Consider the following 21436-nt stretch of genomic DNA (forward strand, 5'->3'; position numbering starts at 1 on the left):
TATTTTTCTATATATCTTGTGTCTTAATTTTGCAGACATTAATAAAAATATATGTATTAAATAAAGCAATGGCTTATTACAACAGAGTAGTACACTTCAGGTAGAAATTGAAGTGACAGGTGGAAAAAAAAAAGAATACAATGCTAAATATAAATGTTTTTCTGAACTGGCAAAAAAAATTATGAAAAAGCAGCTTCCTCTTCAAAATAATGAAAAATATCTCCTAATTCCTTTATGTAATTACACTGCAGAAACTCTAATAGCAAAATAGTTACATGACAAGATCAACTAGCTGTAAGAGTCATGGGAAATCAGTTTACATCTGGACGAAAGGGCAGTTTTGTCTCAAACTTACTAAATATTTTCTCAGTTTGACAGTCAGCCAAGCTGGAGATAACTTACCTCTGTAGGACTCAAACATATAGGAAGATTCACAGTCTGGAAGCTCTGTCTCCAGTGAGATAAATTACTAACATTCAAAAAAAACCTTCACACCTTGATAATCAGATAAGAACTCAGCTGGCAAAGTTCAGGCTTGAGCACTTCAATAGCAGAAGCAAACTGGGATAGTGATAGTCTTGCCAATGACATAGAATATCTGATAAGGAAATGGAGATCAAGTAAAACCTGACATCATGCTCCCTTAAAGAGATTTGTGACATTATTGGATATTTGTCTAGAAGAAGAAAGCTCTGAATAGAATTACAGAATATATTTAACAAAATAATATATATTGAAGAAAAAGCTATCCCAGTGTATACCTAATGATACATGGAACGTAGCTCAGTAAAAGTATGTTGTCATTTTTTTCCTGTGAAATGCTGACAGATTTGGCTATAGTGTTTCCAGAATAAAAAAAACTAGTCCGATCTACATGGTTGCATTAGTAAGGCTTAGACCTGGAACTCAGCTCTTTCTGACCTTCAGGGTATCTCATTTACTACAGTATTTACTGCATGATATAGAAATATGGGAGTCCTTGAATAAATGGGAGACAAAGGAGCCCCTGTGGGCATTTCAGAGCTCTGAAATGTTTGCAGTATGGAATGAATTTGTTTTACTTGTCAAGGCTTGCCTTTGTGTTATTGAATCTTCTATCTTGTTACCAAGCTTTAAATTACTAAGGAATACAGCATGTCAATGTATGAATCCAATAAAATAATTTTTCTGTGTTATTATATTCAAACATACTGAGGGCTTTTTAAACAAGAATTCTCTTTATACAATGGGTAGAGACAGAAAAACAAGTTTGCCCTGTGTAAAACATTATGCATTTATTGACAAAATTTTATCACTACATGCTCAATATTTTACCTGCCAAAAGCACTCCCAGGAAAGAAACAGAGCTGATTACAGGCTAGAAGTTAGTAAGTACTCTCTTTGCTGTGTCTCAAGACAAACATTCTATCATTACAAAATTCAATGTATTCAATTTATGGATCACTACACTTTTTCAATAAATTGCAGTTCTTGAATGTAGCAATAAAATTTCTAAACAGATGAAGGAGATGTTTTTCCAAATGAAGTGTATGTAAGCACATAGTTGAACTCGCCTGAGGAAAGAGTTCTTAAATGTTACTCTAGTCTTGATTTTCATAAGTTCAAAATCATGAATATACTGTTGGCTTTGCATGACTGCACAAAATAGAGGACCATTAATACTAGTCTAACCAGTGGCCTTTGGGTGCTTGCTGCTCAGAAACACAGCACTACCATTGGCGTGGATGCAGCCACTCAATCATTTCTGCACCAGCAGGAAAGGGATGAAGATAAGAGATCTATGGCTAGTCTATATACTACAAATAGGACCTAAAATATTCAGCTGAACTGAACGCTATCTGTTTTATTTCTATTCAACTGATGCTTTGTGCCAGGCTCTAAACAAGCCCAAGTAAAGGAATCCTTGAACATGCACAGTCCAAACCCCAGCTCCAGTGCCAGTGTGATCCACCATGTGATCCACAGTGTGATCCACAGAGTGATCCACCATGTGATCCACAGTGTGATCCACAGTGTGATCTACAGTGGGATCCACATTGGGATCTACAGTGTGATCCACAGTGGGATCCACAGTGTGATCTACCATGTGATCCGCCCTGGGATCCACAGTGTGATCCGCCATGTGAATCCTGGGATCCACAGTGGGAGCACTCCAGCAAGGTGCTCAGGCGGTGCACAGGGGGTTTTGCAAACCAAACTCTGTGATGTAAGGTCACTGTTACAGGTGATGCAGCAATTTGGCCCCAGCTAAAACAGGCCTGATAAAGCAGAAACAGGAGCAACTGGAAAAGGCTTTTACATTTTCTCCCTGGATACTCTGAAGACACCACAAAAGAACCTTTGAGCTATATTTAAGTAGTTTTTAGTGGTTTTTTTCCCCTCAAAAGACTTCCACATTTCTTTCATTTACACAGATCTTAGATATAAACAGAAGTTAATGCTGGTTGTGCAAATGCCTGTGGTTACATGCAGTATATTAGTTTTAATTAAAACATTGGCAATGCAAATAAATAACTACTGTAACTAGTCAAGAGGTGGCATTTCTTTGTTTACATAATAATTACTGCTTAGAACAATATATCTGTTTAGCATACTATTGTTTAATCAAAGCTGGAAATTAATTCATTACTTTTTTATGAATGGCTAAAGGTAAAAAGGAGTTTATGCATTTTCATAAATTACATCAAATCTCAAAATCAAATCTCAAAATCAAATCTCAAAAACATAGAGAACTGAGACATTGTTTTAGAAATCTTCAGTTTGTACATCTCAGTTTTCCTGCAAGGATATATCATTATTTGTAAAACTATATTATTTTTCAAAACATAGGTACCTATTAAAAATTCATGTTGCATCTATATTTTTCAGCTTTTTGAAGGTCACATTTTCTCCCATTTAAAGTCAGTATTTTCTATAAGCTAATTGCCAAGTTCAAAATTATATAGCATTTCTTACAGTAATTTTGGTGAGTAGAACATAAAAATCCACTTTAAAGAGTTTTTTCAACTAATGGAGAATATGGGTTACTCTTTGAGTTTTGGAACTACCTAAACCATGCCATTCCTTGTATGTATATGTTCATTGGTAAATTGTGGTATAGAGGTCTTCTGGCTACAGAGATAAGGAATGGGTAAATAGAGAACTTATTTTAAGAATTTAAATCACATTCTTAATATTTGAATTTCACGGGTTCTAGAGATTAATATTTCTTTAAAGTTTTGTTAGTTTACTGAAGAATTTCTTTAGAGAAGCAAATCATGGAACTTTCTTTACAGCCTATAACAAACTTTGTGTATTTAAGAATGTATTTATAAACACTGAAAGCCAGAGCTCAGATTTCTAGTTCCAGCACAGCTGTTTTGTGAAGCTGATGGCAGACCTAGAAGATGACAATTTTAGACTTAGACACTGCCCGTCCTCGGAGACCTGTCAAACTTGAAAATGAAAAGGTGGCATTTCTGAAGCAGGAAGTGTGCTTTATTTTGAAGGTCATGTAAATTTAATGCTTACAAACATAAAAGGTATACAACAACAATTGAATTTGTAGGAAATTAATGAAAGAATTATTTGCTTTCCTGCCTGATTCCATTTGTCAATACACACGCTTGGTATCTTTGTACTCCCACCTAGGCCTGTATTTCATTATTTTCAATGCTACAGCCAAAGTCAGCAATTACAATAAGCTGCTACTATGAAAATCTCCACATGTAAGGGAAATGTTCACATTTCTAGGAGCAAAATGGTACAGAAATGTGATCTGTATGCATAAAATTTGCTTGGTATATAAAAATAAACCAAGATTCCTTTTTAAAAAAAGTATTGCACATTTATTCTAGTGGTATCTCCACTTGGAAGTGTTGTTAATTGCAATTTAAGGTTGAAAAGCTTTATTTTATTTTATTTTTTTTATCCTTGGGGAAGGTTATTGATTAGTTACTACACATCAGCCAAACAAGACCTATCGAACCAAGGCTTGGGTTTTCTGGATCCTACCTTTCAGATTAGTTGTTTCATGACTTGCTCATCATTTCACTGAGTCATCTTGCAGCTGCCTTGGGGAAGACTACTACTACTACTACTACTACTACTACTACTACTACTACTACTTCTACTTCAGGGAAGACTTCAATAGAAATAGTCAGACTAATATTCCTATGCCTATTAGGGTCATGAATGTCAAGTGATTACAAGTATGATTACATTAAATATAGATTAAAAATATCCTATGATCAGTTCACTTAGTATTTTTGGGAGGTTTTTTTCTGTTTTGTTTCTGAGTTCCTTAAAATGGCTTTTGAGTTGAATTGAAAACATAGAGCTCATCTCTCTTTTCCATGAAATGTTTTGCCCTGGTGATGTTTCTTCTCTTGCTCTGTGGTTACATCAGATATACAATCAAGATCATAGGTTTTACTGAGTTGCAATACGTTAGCAGTTTGTCTGAACATTAAAGCTTCATCTCTACAGAGATGGTTCTATCAATTACAAAGTCTAGTTCTGCAGAGACACAAAATAATGGCTTGAAAGAAAATAGGTATAGACATGGTTATGATGATCATCCTATGGACTTGTAGAAAAGTTGATGGGTACATTTCCTTTTTTAATCTTCCCTGTATACTCGGTTTTATACACATTGTACACTTCTTTCTGTTTACCAAAGTGGTGCCATGAGGGAACAGCAATGAAGAGTAGCTGTATGAAATCAAGATATTAAGAGAAACAGTTTAGGCAATATTTAGGCAATATGCAATGTTTTCACTTGCATATCTATTAGAGCAGATATATTGCTATTCAATTTCTCAGTACTCAACAACAGTCCCTGTGAAGTCATACATGTAATTTTCCCTGTAAGACCTTTACAGATTCTTCAGATAATTGAGTAACAATATGTAATGTAATCCAGGTTGTAAAAAAATGACAGGAATTGACAACTTTCCTAACCTTTTAACTTTATTTTTATTAGCAACCCAATAGAAATTTTGAAAAGTTGAGACTTACACTAGGAAATCTTTGCAAAGGCCAAAAGCAGGATTTAAGCAGAGGAAATGAAACATCATTATATACCTCCAGAATCTGAGGAGCCTGTCAGTTCTCTTGGTAGACAAGCCGACCTCTTGCAGATCATCTACTGGAAGAATTCAAAATCTAAGCTCACTATACATAAGAAAAACGATAAAATGTTCATCTGCAACAGGCTTCAGAACCAGTACTCTGTATTTAACTACCCTTTGTATTGCAGTGCCTATAAAAACCAAAAGAGTTAATGGCTGACTCATATCTCTAACTCCTATTTTGAATCTTTTAAAGGTATCACAGGCACAGGATTGGTTTGGCCCACATTTCTAGGACTATTTCAGAACCTGTATCCGAAATACCTATATCTGTGCCTATATGTTTGTGAGAGGCAGAACAGTTTGGGGAGCCCTGGCTGTGAAAAAGTGTATGCTGTTGGATGTAAGCTAAAGCCTAGAGAGAGGCAAAATATACCAGCATCATAGATAATTTAAGGAGCAAGCCATTAATGGATGTATTGATTACTGATGTACACTCAATACGGCCACAGAAATAAAATTGCAGATATAGTAGACATCACTAGCAAGACACAACTAATAGAAGTTAATCCTTTGGCTAATTTTTCAAAGTATGACCTATGTTAATTAATTAAGCTAATGGAATACATATTTCTCTTTACAGTTCAAAGTTCACCGATATCACTCAATCTTCTGACTGTTAAAGTATCAGTTGTACATGCTAAGGCCCCTTCCACTGGTTCAGGTAATGCTTGTGAGTTTGTATTTAGGATAACATTAGGATAAAGCTTCAGGCAGTAGAGACACTTGCACTTTGTATTGCCATGTAACTATTCTGTCTGGTGTAAGATATTTTTTACTGGGTAAATATGAGCAACTTACAACACCATTTGATTCCTCTATAAATGCAAGACTTGTAACTTTCTCTACACAGCAAATACAAGAAAGTAAGAATGACATCTGTCTGTATATTAGAGTTTGTATTGTGAATGCAAACTGACTCAGACTGTATAGAATTATTCAGCGTTCCCCACTGTGTAGAACCACTAAAGTCAAAAGAAAATGCATGTGCATATGTGTATGTGTCCTGCTTCTGGGCTGTGTAACTATTTTAAAAATAAATCTTTTGCAATTTTGTGAAGATTCTCAGAAACCATGAAAATGTTTGTATTTACGAAGAACTGCTCCAAGGCTGCTAGGAATATTATTATGAGTCCAAACTTTATTCTCCATGCTCATTATAATTTGAAATAAATATACTTGTTAAATTTTCATAAATTCCATCTTCTGCCTGTTGTTTTCCTGATTCTGGTTTTTTTGTCCCATCAGCTTTGAAGGCTGCATTTGATTTCTTCTTCAGAAGATGGAGATTTTTCAAGCATTTTCACAGCATTTTCCCTGATCAGAGACGAGCTCTAGCTGAAATGTATGGCTTTATTTATCCCATCAGGTTCTTATTATATCTGCCTGAAAAACTGACAGAGCCACTTAACAGAGACTGCAGCTGCCACAATATCAAATGTGAAGAATGAACAAAAGATGCATCTTTAGATTTGTTTATCAATGAACAAAAATACAGAGGTGATCCAAGACAAACACGACAATCACTTTGGCATTAGGTAACAATTAGGAAACAAGAACAATGAACTATTAAATGTGTGTATCAGCTTTATGTACAGACAAAGATATACCGATAGGCACAAGAATAGTGTAGACTCATTACAAAATCTGCCACTCAGTAAAAATCTCAAATGTGTTCATGGTACAATGGTGAGTTCCAGAAAACGTCATTAATTTTTTGTAAGCTTGAACTAATTTAGGCACACCTTAATACATGTAACATGCTTTTCTAATCATCTTAATATTTAACAGAGATTATTCACAAAGGTCTGGTTAGTACTTCATGGACACATGGGTGATAAGAACAAAGTTCCTCGTAAAACAGAACTGTTTGCCTGTTTATGTGAAGAGGAACGGACTACAGGCTTTCTTTTGGACATATGTAGTCATGCAAGTCACTACATCTGACTGCATGGTGGTTTAACAGCAAATGAGTTAAAAAAACCCCCAGATTTTTCTTGGACTCTTTGACCTTTCTCTTATTTTGGCATTTAACTCCACCAGTACAAACAGATGTGTAAGTCTTTGGCAGAGCAATACCTTTTCCCTTACCGAGAGCCAGAAAAACACTCCTGTTTAATCATTGAGGTGCAGCTCATCATATAAACTGCCGTGGATCGGTTGGGCAGAGCAGTGTGCTTGTAATACCAAGCACATTGTGACTTCAATCCCAGTATGGGCCTTACAGTTCCGAGTTGGGCGTGAAGATCCTCGTGGGCCTCTTCCAACTCAGAATATTCTATGATTGGGGTTTTATTATTTTGTGCTCTGATAATACCTCTGACAATAACTCTACATAACAGGGTGATATTTCCACCCCTTTTGGTAATTTTATTTTATTCAGATTAGAGAGGATGGCTAATGGAATTGCGTGGTGCTACTGTGTCCTATTCTGCCATAAAAAGAGAGGTCACAAGGAGGTAAAGATTAAACCACTTCAAAGACTTTTCTGTGCTGCCCTATTAGTGATCCTCATCTATGATCTTTATGTTAGGAAAAAAAGATAGAAACTGCAATTTAACCAGAAAAGTAACATCTACTGAACATTTGTTTTCAGTTTCTATAAACAGCACAGTACTATTATAAAAATACTGCTTGTACCTAATTGCTTTGTTGCCTGAAGTTGTCTCATCTCTCCACAGAGTTTCATATGGATCTTCAAGGGCCTGTTTTTCATGGATTAGGAAATATATTGGCTTGCATTTTGACTGACAATAAAGTTGAAGTTTTCACATTGACTGGATCCATTACAACAATAAAAAAAAATTTTGAGAAGTCTCAAGTCTTTTCATGGAAACTCTCATCCAAACTCGTTGAAAGAAACCTTCCCATTCGTATCTTGGTTAATCAGAATGATTGCAAATGCATACTCAGGTGTAGTTATTAAGGGCATTCATCTCTTTGGCCATCACTCCTACTTTAACTCTTAAGCTTGTGAACAGGAGGGATCATAGAATCAGACCAACTACTTAAGGTTACCTCCCACTGGAGACCAGTTTAATGGAACCGGAAGCCAGAACTCTCTGAGGAACACCTAATTTTGCCTAGCTACAGTTTTTTTTTTTTCATGGAGGAATTGAATTTTTATCCTCTCTTCTCTTGGAATTCCTATGTTTGCTTCAACTATATCATCACATCTTTCTGTAATTTCTTTAAAATTACACTGCCAAATTTAATCTGAGATTTTGTTTTTCCTTTTCCTTTTTTTTTTTTTTTTCAGAAAAGGGAGATGATAACTGGGAATCTTAGTCCTTGTTGGTTTTTTGTTGTTTTGGGTTTTTTTCCCTAGAGAAATTCAGAAAAATATCTTGTTTTTTCCTTCTCAATCTAAAAATTTTGGACAATCATTTGGAAGCACAGAAACTGCCAAGAAAAACTTGTTGACTTTAATTCCCTTATTATTGTAGAACCTGAGATATGGATAATTTTCCATACTACAGCACACATCTTCAGCTATATTTATATAAATAACTTTGTATAAAATTGATGGGCTTAGTATTCCTTCCATTTATGACTGACATGTAATTTGCCACTTTCTTTCTGTTGCAGATCTGCATCTGCTTTCCATCAAAACTTGTTTTTTGAGAAAAAGGAAGGGAAATAGCATATTAAAAAAATCTTTAAAGTGTCAGTCCATGTAGTCAGAGAAATATTCACTCTCCACAATTATCTTGTATGAGCTTAATGGAGGGTCACAGTTCTGTATTTAAGTGTTTTCTTAAAATGTTTGATCATTTTAATCTTTTACAGGCACAAATAAATAACTTTTTTTAACTTTTTTCTCTGTTTTTTTCTTTTTGAACAATGCTGATTTAGGGATGCAGAAACATGGGCTTTTTTTTTTTTTTTTTGTAACCATGAAGGAAAAAAGCAAAGCCAGAGGATTAAAAACCTGCTCATCATTTCTTCTAAGATAATTGATGTTATGCTAGCTGCTGTTAAACACTTAAATCAATGATGCTATTAAAAATGTAGAATGAAGAGGGTTCAAAAGCGCTAAAAAATAAGGGAGATTTTTCACCTCCCATTTTTGTTTTGCAGCAAAACCCACCCACAATAAGCGAGGACACCTTCAACTAGACCTAGCTGTTGAGAGTCCCATCCAATGTGACCTATTTTCAGGGACTGGGCACCTACACCCTATCTGGGCAACCTGGGCCAGTGTATCACCATCTTGATCATAAAAATTTCTTCCTCATATCTAGTCTGAATCTACTCTCTTTTAATTTAAAATTGTTACCCCTTGTTCTATCAGCATAGGTACTGCTACAGAGAAAAGGAGCAGGGAGTGTGCCTCTATTCTGGTCAGTGGGAACCTGTGTTTGTGCATATGCATGTGCTTCTGTGACTGTGAATTGACACCTGCAGGGTGCTCATGGATTTTTTTTGTGCTCTTTCCCATCCGTTCCCTCACCACTTCCCAAAAAGTTTTTTCTAGGCTTCCTTACCAGCAGGAGATCAAAAACTAACACCAGCAGCTGGAGAGAGGATATGGCTGGGTCCAATGCATCTGTTTATCTGTAAACATTCCCTAAGCCTGTCTTGCCTGAAGGAGTTGACTTAGTTCTTTGCAATCAGCTGGGAAATGATGAAGTCACTGGTGGGATAATTTATACATGTGGATTCTAATAGTACATAGTAATAGAGAGCAACTCTTCGAAGGATTCATTTGCGTTTATGGGCTAGGTGGTAATCATCTCTTGGTTGCAAAATTAAAACACTATGTCCAGAGATTCATCTCCCAACAAATAATTTTATTTTAGTCAACGTACATAGTGCTTTTCTCAAAAGAATTTACACTTAGGATTAGTTAAACATGCTAGGCAGAAGGAGACTATTACCCAGATAACAGGTAGCTATATTTCCACTCCTCTATGAAACTCCTCAGATAAATCTTGGACTGGAAATATCAGTATTAGTCCAAGTATGTCTTACTTCACTGGAAATGACCAAAAGAAAAGAGAAAATCGCTGCAACCATTATAAGGATCCAATTTTCTGCATGCACTGAAAGTCTGGTAATTATGATGGCTCCTTAATAGTTAATCTTTTGAAATCAGTCTAGTGAGAAGCACTTTTCCCCCTATCTAAGCTTTTGCAATTTGATATAAGGTAGAATGTCCTTCTTAGTAGTAAATACTGGTTGTCAAGGTCAGAGTCATTCTCAAGGGTGGTACCACTGGCTTGTAACTGTAAATAGCTGCCTGTTCCAGATGCTGCAGGAAGATGTCTCCTCATTCTCCTACACCTCTTATACAGGTGTGAAAGTCGGTCTTATGAAGCATGTGCAGTATGCCACAGCAAACCATCCCATGATGAAGAGCTGGTTTGCAAAATTTCAACAGGTACATAAAGTTGATTTTCCTTCTTTTATTTCTACTCTTTATCTCTTTATTTGAACCATTCTGGTTTGACCTTTATATTGCATATTCCTTTTTTCTCAGTTTGGTACTAGGCTTTGGTATAGATGAATAGCTCAGGAATCCTAGTTCACAACATATTTGAAGGACATCCTTATGATGTAACTATTTTCACAAGAAGAAACATTTGATATGTTTCATGTTTGCATATAGCTCTCCTGATAAATAATTCTATAATTTTAGAGCTGGAAAAGAGCTGCTGATAATTGCCGAGCTGAAAAATAATGGCTGTTATTTTCTTTAATACATACTATAAAAATCAGAAAAATCTTGCCAAGAAGTATTCCAAGGTAATCTCAGTCACTTGCCTTTATCAGTTTCAGATGAGTACATAATTCAGTTTAACAAATTTGTTGCTTTTCTTGGCACCACATTTGAGTTTCATTGCCAACTCAGCTCTGATAAACATCCTTTACCCATTTTTCTGTCCTTCACACTTCTTGATTTGATTGACCTTGTTTTAGCTGAGGAAGAAGATGACAGCGCAGAGAGGGGCTTTTAGAGCAGGCAAGCTAAAATTTATATCAATTCATATGAAGTGTTCTGTTTCTATAGATAAAGCAACAGGGATCCTTCTAACATTGGAAAAGCCAAATGTCAGAAGGCCAATATCTCCTCTGTCTGATGGTCCTAATAGTCCTGTTCATTCCTCCATGTTTTTAAACCACAACAATTGTGCTTGTGTGTTTAGATTGGGTGTATATCAACAAAAAATCCACTTCACCTGCCATCTTCCTCGACCCTCATTATGCGCATGATTCTTACAGAAAAAATTGCTTTTATGGTGTTGCATTTGTCATGAACGTGATGCATAGCTGAGTATGGCCGTAGTAAAAGTTAATCTGTTGTCATATACTGAAAGAGTTAAACCATATTTGACCAAGAAGCCATTAAGGACATAAACAGATAAGTTGTTTTTTTTTTTTAATTTTGCATTTTGTACTAGTGCATTTTGTACTCTGATACTTTATGGATAAATAAATGAATGCTCCAGTCTTCTTAAAGTGTCCAGTCTAGTTTTATTCATCTGCTTTCCACTGCAGCAATCTAGTTGTAGCCCATTCATTTTCATTTCTGGTGCTGCTGTGACACCAGTATGACTAAGGATTTGCTTTTCCTTTAGCTACTTTTCAGCATGTATAAATGCACTTAGAGACCAACTAAAATCCTCTGTCATGAAACACAGAAGGAATTTGTTTCTGTATCGAAGTAATAATAAAGAAAAATGGTACAGAATGAATACCAAATGCATCTTGGATGATTATTGATTGAATTTTGTATGAGAAATGCATCAGGTACTAAGAAATCAAACCAAACACACTGATTGCCTAAATATTTTTTCTGTGGAAATTGGAAAAAAATACTGCAGAATATTTGCTTTATAATATATCTTCAATGAAAAGAAAATTCAGCCAGTCTTTGCAATAGACCTACATTAGCAAATTACTGACTAGTATTTTAAAGGGAACAAAAGGAAATCATCTTCACTCTGGTAGTGTATTAAGGCTATTTGCCCAACTCTGTCCCCTACATTTTCCTTTTTAAACAGATAATAGGTAACAATAAACTCCAAAAAAAAAAAAAAAAAAAAAAAAAAAGGAAAGGAGAACAACAAACCCTCTGCAGTTTAGATCTTTGCATTTTCATTATCCCATTCTAAAGCCATTTCCCACAGCCATTCCAAAGCCATTTCCCATAGCATATAGCAGTCACATCACACAGTCAAGCACATCTAAGTTTTTATTTTACCAGAATCCTCTGCAAACTGTGATGGATCCCACAGTACTTTAAACTGACTAGACCAGACAGGAGCAATAGTGTCCAGAGTACAAAAGTTGGGTTGATGTTCTAATTAGGAAGGCTCAGAGATGACTTGTAGTTGCTATCTGAGGCAATTTTTTATGTCATTAAAAAACCACAAAAGACAGGTTATTGAGAAATAAATTAACAGTACAAACTGCACAACAGGAATCTGCTTACTGGCTTTCTTAAAAAATCTTGTATGCCTAGGAGTTACTAAAAGCTACATAATATCAGTGTATGTCAGTCTGCTTTTAAAAAGATGCTTCATATACCAAATTGTTAAAACACCAATATTTTGGTTCATAAAGACATTGTGTGGACTGAAAATGCATTCAAAATGATCTATCAACACTGATGTTAAATGCAGTTATATAACAAGATCCTCAAGCATCCTCAATTACTTGGTTCAGATCTCATAGCTATTTCCTTTTCCCCTGACAGGCAGGAAAAAAATCACAGGCTGGAGAAGAAACAAATACAAACTGAATAACACTCATCAAAGAAAAGTTTGACATGTGTTGGTTTTTCATTAATTTGAGAAACATTTATGAGGCATGCAGATTGGCTGTTAGCATCCTTAGAATTCATAAGTATTTTCTGAATGCTCTGAATGTGTTATACAGATATGACAGACTGCTTACATTGGCTGTGCAGTTCAACTGATCTTATGCTGTTTCTGTTCTTTTACTGCCTGACAAATTTATTAGCAAGAGAATAGTGAGTGAAAAAATGGCGAAAAATACAAACTACTAACAAAATACTAACAAAAATACTAACAAAATATATGGATCCAAAAAACCTCTGCTCAAAGCCTAATGAGCAATACTCAGTTACCCAGTATTCACAGGAAAAATATCTAGTCTGTTGAATTAAAAAAAAAAAGAAAAAAGGAAGAAAAGAGTGAAGAATTCAAACAGTATCCTCTCAGCACTGAATCACCTTGTCGTTCAAGCAGAGCCTATGACCTGGCAAAATGCAGAGCTTAAGGTCCTGTTTGTAAAACCCAGATGTGTATTTGCAGTATGAGGGCAATTGCATGTATCTTAACATATTTTTGCATTAACCATGCCAGTTTCTTGAATGTTTTGGTTCTTCAGAAAAGCACACTTTGGATAAATATTTTTCTCAAGAACATTCTGTATTGTACAAAACAAATTGGTGCAAACATAAATTAGCTTGGAGGAGGTTTTTCTCAGAATTGAATAAAAAGACTTCACAGAGAGAGTAACAGCATTTCTGGAATAAAAGGGGTGTTCAGGCACTTCAGTACTAGGCAAGATATTTATCCTCAATTCTCTTCTGCAGCATGTCACCAATGCCTGAATATAAAGGCGAACACGAAACTTGAAAAGCTGAAAGTGTTGCAAACGAATTAGAAAATCTCTCAAAAGAAAGATAATAGAAGCAAGTCTAACACATAAGTTTTCACCGTTAAGAGAGATACAGAAAGTACAAAATATCAAAGGTTTTGCCCAAGAGAGTGATTTAATCAATGTCAGTCTAACCAAGTATCTACATTGCCAACTGGCATAAGTACAAGGAAATACTGCCTGTGTGGCAATTTTCTTTTCTTTGTTTCTTCTTATTCTGGAAACACCTGCTGAGCTGTTTGACTTTTGTACATCTGAATGACAGTTAAAAATAGAAGTAGACACGTTGGGATTTTGTCCTTAAACTTTCTGTAGTGAAGACAAGGTTAAGTGCATATCAGACACTGTACCAATTTCTTAACTGGTAAACCTGCTCCTGGAGTCTAATTTGCACACAAACAAACAGAATGATACCCTTTTCCTTGAAGAATTCTACTGGCATGGCAGATATACTGAATATCTTGTAGAAAATTTTAGGACTCAATGAAATGCATGAGGCTACATGAGCATTGCATTGCATTTATCAGCTGTGCTCCTCAATGTTTCTTCCACAGAACTATCAACTTCTTTGCACCAAGTATCAATTTTTACTAGAATATTTTGCCACCTACTTGTAACAATCACTGCTCTTTCATGTCTAGATATAAATAATAAATTGTAAAACCCAGCCTTTGGTGTTATCAGAATTGTGATTCTGTCTGCTCCAAGAAAGAGGGCAGGCTTGCTGCATTTGTCTTCCAGTACCAGAGGTCACTGTTTCTACTGCCACTATTTTCCTCACTCCATTATTGCTCTGTTCCTGGAGGAAATTGTTGAACTGCTAGTCTCCTGACTAAGATTCTATTGATTGCTCTATTTCAGCAAATCAGGCTTAAGTCACAAACAAAAGAAGACTGACTAAATGGGAGCCACTGGAGTGCCTTTCTGTCTCTTGCCCTGTGGCCACATTCTTTGTTCTTGTGTTGTTAATCAACATTTGTGTGATATCACTTTCCTTTATGTTCTGTCAAACCAAACTAGCTCAGAATAAGTGCAGAGTAAAACCAGTGGTGACACCAGGGTGGAGAAGACTGCGTGTTAGGATCCAGAGGAGGGGCACAAGTGAGGTTGGTTTAGGATGACTCAGACTGTCATGGCCCAGCACTGACACAGCTGATTCTGACTGAAATGAATCACAAGAAGAGTTCCTTCAGCAGATCTGTAGTGGCCACCTTGGTTGGGAGTAACAAACTGCCAAAGAAGCTGGACCTGGAAAGGGCAGCAATATATTGAGAGAAAAAAACAGCAGCAAGAGTTAAACTGTTTTAGAAGACCACATCTGTTGACAGACTTAGGCTTCAGTATGTATTTCCCAGGTCATTCTCTCCTTCTTTTGTTCTCTGCTTTGAATGAAATATGCCAAAACTTTTGATATGCTCTATACCACAGAACAAGTTGTGATGTTCTGTCATTTTCTAAATGGTCATGAATGCCACAAACTTTTATTGATCCATGCACACTCTGAATTTGATGAAGTCTGTCTGATTGTATGATTTGGTAACTTGACTACACCCAGATGTGTGAAGCTCACTCTGTGTTCCTAGAGTGCAGTCTTTATGTGGCTGTGCAATATATCATAAAACCCTAAAAAATAAGCCCTCTGCAGAAAATTCTCTTTTGGACAAACAAAATCTTTTTTGTTTGGTTATGTTTTGCATTGTATCTTAGGACCAAGTGTGGTTTTTCTTCTAAACAAATGGACTTGATAAGGGTTGGGAATATGTTCACAAATGTCACAAACACAACACGGAGAATTGATAACAAAGGCAGTTGTCTGTGAAACAGAAAGTAGAATTGATGCTCTTGAAATGAGAAAATCCATCCAACCCTAATCTCTGCCAACAGTTAGATAGATATTTTTGTCAGACCTAACTCTGAAAGCTTAAAATAAAAAAAAAAACAACTACAAAAACAACAACAAAAAAAATCCAAGAGAAAAAAAAACGCTTTACGACCATTCTCGCTAGTTGTATCTATTGCTCAAAATTCCCATTATGAATAATCCAGTAGTAAGGATGTGTGTTGAATATCAGGAACTATTGTAAAGAGCAGTAAAAAGTCCTGAACTTTCTCAAGAAGGCAGTGGTCAGATTAATATGAAGGTTTATTTTGTTTACAATGGAGTTTGTCACTTATATAAGCAGATGCTCCTGTGCTAGCTCCCACTCAGCAAGCAGCTCTTTGGGCCTACATCTAGGATAATAAATACTCCATTTGAAGAGGATTATCTCCTCATTCCCCTCTTCTACTTTGCCAGAACAAAGCAGAAGGTAGAGAGAAGGAGGGGGAGATAATCCGTTTAGCATGCAATGCTTCACACCTGCCAGGTAAGTAATAAATGCTGCATTCCAGGGGGATTAGCACAGTAGCTCTTGTTTGGACTGAAATAAAATATTTTCAGACACTGGACTGAGCCCTTGGGACTGAAGTCCAGATAGGGCTGTGTTATTTAATTATTTCTTATACATCTGCTGCATTTGTATGTTTTCTGAGTAAGACAATACAGAGGTAGAATGGAAAATCAAAAACTGAGCTTCTGGGGGATTTTTTGTACATGCAATGTGAGAAATGCTAAATATGTGGATAAGAGCCAGTAATAATGAAATAACATTTTGTTATTTAAAGCTATACATTCCACAAGAGGAAAGGAAGAGGCAAAGGAATCTTCACCAAGCTTGCATGCCATACAATAAATGGTCCCTGAACTCAAGATATCTTAAAAAAAATTCCTTGTGACAGTTGCTTCACATTTCAACTCAGCAACCTGTAACTTACTCAAATGGTTATGTTTACTTTTTCTGATGTTCCCGCTGTATTTCCCTCCATAGACTATAATATTTTTTCTATTGTACATAGTATAACAGCAGATATATATATGTTGATAACATATCTAGTCATATAACAGATCTAGTTGAAGTTGTCACTGCTCATTACAGAGGATTTGGACTAGATGACCATTAAAAGGACTCTTCCAACTCAAACTGTTTATACTGGGCCTAATCTGAACAAAAGCAGGGCAAAGACATCCTAGAAGTTCCAAACAATGGCAGGAACATGGGTTTTTATGCTCTACTGTCTTTTCAGATTTTCTGTTGCCTTGTTTCATGTTACTTGAAAATGGCATTAGAGTTTGATTATGTTACTCATGCCTTTCCCCATACCTGTTAGTGCTACTTAAACACAGACATCAGATAGAGGACAGACAGGAAACCACACAGCATCTCAAGTGGCAGCAGATGCCTGAGTTTATCTATATGAATCATACTCTACACTGGTTATATATAATAGGTTTCAGATTGAATATCTAGTTCAGCTCTGGCTTCTAATATGGGGAAATAAATAAGAAATCCCTTCTTCTCGAGACATCAAAGATGTCACAGCCAAAACAGTTATCTATTGCTTTTCTTCTACCTATGGTGAATAGAATTTCTCTCTCCTTAGTCTGAGGTGTAGTGGGGAAGTCAATACTCTCTTCAGGCTTGGTGGCAGTCTGTGATACAGGAAAGCTGAGAGACTCCTCTCACTGGTGAGGTCTCAGGTAGCCTTTTTATGACTCACTTCAGCACAAAGCTATCTCAGAAGCAGGTAAATTTGAAGTAACGAGGTTTTACTCTTAGAACTGTAGAATCTTAAAATTATTTGAGTTGCAAGGGAACATAAAAAGTCTTTTATTTTCAACCACCTGCAATGAGCAGAGCTCTCTTCAACTGCACCAGGTTGCTCAAAGCCCTATACAATTTGACCTTGAATGTTTCTAAGGCTGGGCCATCTGCAATCTCTTTGGGTAACTTCTGCCAGTGTTTCATTACACTCATTGTAAAAAAATTTAGTTTAAAACTCATGCCTCTCATGTTATCACTACAGTTCCTATTAAAAACTCTACCCCCATCTTTCTTATAAGCCCTCTTTAAGTACTGAAATCCTGCAATAAAATCTCCCCGAATACTTCATGCTAGGTCTCTCAGAAAGACCCAACTCTCTCAACAGTCACTATTTGGAGATAGCTAAGCAGTTGTTTATGTACAGACTCAACAAAATGTCATGACTAATTAAGCACAAATTGAGTTTATTACTGATGGATGATAGAATAAAAGTCCAGTCAAGGTGTCATATAAAGACCTGAAAGGGATTTTGGAATCCAACTCCTCCAAGTCAAAAGATCTGACAGAAGTTCACCATAAGTAAAAGGCTCACTAATTGATCTTTTTTTAAAATGAAACTAAACATTTCCCAGTGGCAGAGTCATTAGACTCACATACTTAGAAATACTAGAGCATGTGGGTGGAATTTAAAATGTATTAAGTGCCTAGTGCACAAGCCATTGCTGCGGACAGTGATAAATTCTAGTTAAAAAACCACAAAAAATACCAAAGTAAACACCTCACCCTTCCAAAAAAACAATGGAAGAAAATAAATTTTAATATATAGATGATAAAATTAATGTGAAGAAATTGCAAAAAGCAAGAAATTTGGCATAATAATTGCTTTCATTTATTTGTAGAACTTTTAACTAGTTCATTTTCATTAGTGCCTCTCAGGTTGTGGTCATATATTTATTTCTCCTGTTTCTCTGAGAGATTCTATGATAAAACTCCTCTATGATTAAAATACACAAATCCCAAAGCTTTGACAATCTTCTTCCAGTGAGATTGTGTTAAAATATGTTACATTTTGCCATCTCTCTCAAGAAAAAGTTATCTTTTTTGATGAGCTAGAAACAGCACAGAAATAAGTGGAAAAGAATTATACATACATGCTCAGTTTCATATATGAATACATTCATACATACACATAAACACACTTTTAGTCAGTTGCTAATTTTCCTGACAGTGTTTACCCTGAATTTGTTCAATCTATGCTTTAAACAGATCAAGTAAAACGTCTTCTGTTTTTTACCCAGGGACTCAAGAGTCCACATAAGTGAAAATTTTCAAAAACCTTATTGTACTGTATTTGGAAATGCTACCCTTAGACTGTATTTGTGAAGCAGTTGCTATTGCATAGGGTATATTTACAGAGACAGGTTATTATCTTTTATGGTAGAAGGTAATGGAGATTTCTGTGGTTCATATCAAACACTTGGCATGTGTATTAAGTGATCTCCTGCCCCAGTGCAAAGATTCACTTATTTGTTGAACAAGAGCTTGCAAAGTTTTCTTGCAAAGAGCACAATGAAACAAGTCCTTAATAGGCCACTTACAAATAATTTTATCCCATAGTTTTATCCTCACCACCACCAGAAACACATACTTTCACATGATTATCTTTTTTTCTCTTTATTTAATCAAAGTTTAAAGTGACAGGATGTTAAATTATATCTCCTTGCATCTCCTTCACATGCTGTTAATTCTCCATGAGAAAAAATAAAAAAGAACATACTAAAAAAAAACTCGTAGAAATTGGTATTGTTTCATCAAAAAGTTGATTTTATTACTCTTCTGTATTGACTTCAATTAGTATAGTGCACCTGTGTAGAGAAATATTAGGTCACACACAAAAAAACTTGGTCTTCCAAACTAGAAGTCCAGCATAACCAGTAACATAACTAAGAGTATTTTTTGCAAAAAACACCGCTGTCTCAAAGCATTTTTTGGACCCAATTTAAGGTCTGAGCATAAGACAGACAAAAATACTTAAATGGAATTTAACCCATTTTTTGAGGCTGTTTCTCTGACCAGAGAAATTCAGACCAAATTATAAAAAACACTCTGTGATTGGAATGTAATATCTGTGGGGAGGACAGGGAAAGCTGCCAAGGAAAGAATATTTACCTAAAAGAGGAGAATATATTGCATTAAATTTAAATCATCCTAACTACTAGAAAAATTGTAAACTCTTATGGAATAAAAAAATAACCCAGGACTGAAGAAAGAGAAATAACAAGCAAAGAATCATAGAAACATAGAATAGTTTGAGTTGGAAGAAACCTTAAAGACCATCTAGTTCCAGCCTTCCGTACTGTGGGCAGGGACACCTTCCACTAGACTGGGTTGTTCCAGGGCCCATCCAGCCTGGCCTTGAACACTTGTTGGGATAGGGTATCCACAAGTTTTCTTGGGCAACCTGTGCCAGTGCCTCACCACCTCACAGTAAAATAGTTCTTCATCATGTCTAATACAAACCCACTCTCTTTCAGTTTGAAGACATTCCTCCTTGTCCTATCACTATGTGCTCTTGCAAACAGTCTCTCTCCCATCTTTCTTGTAAATTCCCTTCAGGGGCTGGAAGGCCACAATTAGGTCACTCAGCAGCTTTCTCTTTTCCAGGCTGAACAACCCTAATTCTCTCAGCCTTTCCTTGGTAGGCTCCAGGTGGGGTCTTACCAGAATGGAGCAATGGGGAAGAATCCCCTTCCTTGCCCTACCGACAACTGCTTTTGATGCAGCCTGGGATACAATTGGATATCTGGGCTGGTGTCGGAACCCAGGACATTCCTCTGACCGTTCAGGATGGCTCGAGCCCCTGGCAGGGGGCTCTGAGACCCTGGCATGCAGCCAAAGGCACCTGTGACTTTGATTTTGACCCATGGAACAAATTACCAACTTTGTATGAAGAATTGCAAGTCACAAAAGTTTAAGGAGCATAATAGTAGTAGTCACAGGGTGAAAAATATAATTTTGGGATTTTAGAATGGGGGTTTGCGGTCCCAAGATGGAGGAATTTGGGCGTGCCCTGTTCTTCTTCTTTCTCCTTCCTAACCTCCATGATTTGGGTGATGTTGGCACTTTTGGATTGGTTTAGAGTAGAGACTGACTGTCTAACATAGGTGATAGGTATTGGAAAATAATTGTAAATACAGTCTACGTAGTTTTTAGTATAAAAAGACAACACAAGCCCGGGGCCGGGCAGTGTGCCTCGGACTGACCTGCTGAACAGACCTCAGCAGGCCAGGGAAAGAATGTAAGAGATAAGAGAAAAATAAGCAACCTTGAAAACTACAGCCAAAGAGTCCTGACTCCTTCTCCGATTGCTGGGTTGGGAAAGAGACTTTTAATGCCTCTTGGAGTAATCCTTATCAGAAGAGATTCCAAGAAGCTGGGAGGGCACTGTGCCTGTTCACGTCCAGCCTCTCATGCACCCCAAGTCCTTCTCAGCAGATCTGCTCTGGATGTGCCCCCAGCCTGTGTTAGTACAGGGATTGCTCCAACTCAAGTGCAGGACCTTGCACTTGGTCATATTAAACAACATGAGATCCCCATGGGCCCTCTTCTCGAGCTTGTCCAGGTCCCTCTGGATGGCATCCCATCCACCACTTTGGGCAACAGCACCATTTCCTGAGGGTGCACTTGATCACTTCTTCTGCATCATTAATGAAGACAGTAGATAGCACTGGTCCCCTGAGGGACACCACTTGTCAGCAACGGGATTCAAGACTGACATGTTGAGAATACAGGAGGAAGAAGTGAGCTCAAGTTGTAGGGAAAAAACGTCCTAGAGAGTGAGGGAACAAGGTGTTGAGGTGGGATGGGCAGAGAAGCAGGGCAACACAGGGCAGCTGGAATTAGTGTGGTGGGAAGGGAGTAGGCACAGGAGGAATGCTGGCTAGTACCTGGTGGGCAGGAGAGAAAAATAGAGAAATATATATACTGATCTCAAGAGTACGGCAGTGTAGGGGAATGTGAGAAGTAAATAATTCAGCTAAACAGAATGCATAG

Source organism: Motacilla alba, chromosome 1A, assembly GCF_015832195.1.
Source record: "Motacilla alba alba isolate MOTALB_02 chromosome 1A, Motacilla_alba_V1.0_pri, whole genome shotgun sequence".
In the NCBI taxonomy this organism is placed as follows: domain Eukaryota; kingdom Metazoa; phylum Chordata; class Aves; order Passeriformes; family Motacillidae; genus Motacilla; species Motacilla alba.